Raw genomic sequence first — 812 nt, 5'->3', positions numbered from 1 at the left:
TATTTGTTGCTATTGTCTTGTCTTTTACTTTAAACTTTTTTGAACTTTTATTTATTGTGTGTACACACTCCTGGGTACACAAGTTCATGCCACTGTGATAGAAACATGAGCTTAATCAGGATTGAGAAACTGGTACAGACACTCTGGAAATCAGTGTGGAGAATCTTCAAAAAGCTAAAATAAATCTACCGTATGACCTACTCATTTACATATGCTCGAAGATTTCCACAGAGAGCCATAGTCATCATTGCTTTATTCACAATAGCTAGGAAGTAGAAACGACCTAGATGTCCCTCAGCTGACAGATGGAGAATGAAGGTATATATGTGCATGGAACAATGTGCAGAGTAAGGAAAAATGAAGTCATGAACTTTGCAGGTAAGTGGACAGACCTAGGAAAGATCCGTACTGAGTGAGGTAACCCAGACCCAGAAGACAAATGTTGCGCATCCTCTCTCACCTATGGTTCCTAGCTCCAAATCTTTGAGTGTGAGTTTATAACCTGGAGTAACTACAGAAATGAGGGAAGTGCAAAGGGACTGTGTGGGGCGGGGGTGGGGCTGAGAGAGAGAGAAAGATCGGGGTGTGAGTGATCAGAAAAGGGAGATGGGAAAATCTGGGGGCCTCTAATGATCTTAGAGGAAGACAGGTACACAAAGAGGGTAAAATAATAGTAAGAATGTCTGAAGAAGTCAGAATCATACTACTAATGTCTTAGGGTGTTACTGCTATGAACAGACATCATGCCAGAGGCAACTCTTATAAGGACAACATTTAATTGGGGCTGGCTTACAGGTTTAGAAGTTCAGTTC

Source organism: Grammomys surdaster, unplaced genomic scaffold (assembly GCF_004785775.1).
Source record: "Grammomys surdaster isolate TR1022 unplaced genomic scaffold, NIH_TR_1.0 63, whole genome shotgun sequence".
Taxonomy (NCBI): domain Eukaryota; kingdom Metazoa; phylum Chordata; class Mammalia; order Rodentia; family Muridae; genus Grammomys; species Grammomys surdaster.
The sequence above is the reverse complement of the archived record's forward strand: the minus strand, read 5'-3'. Positions refer to the sequence as shown.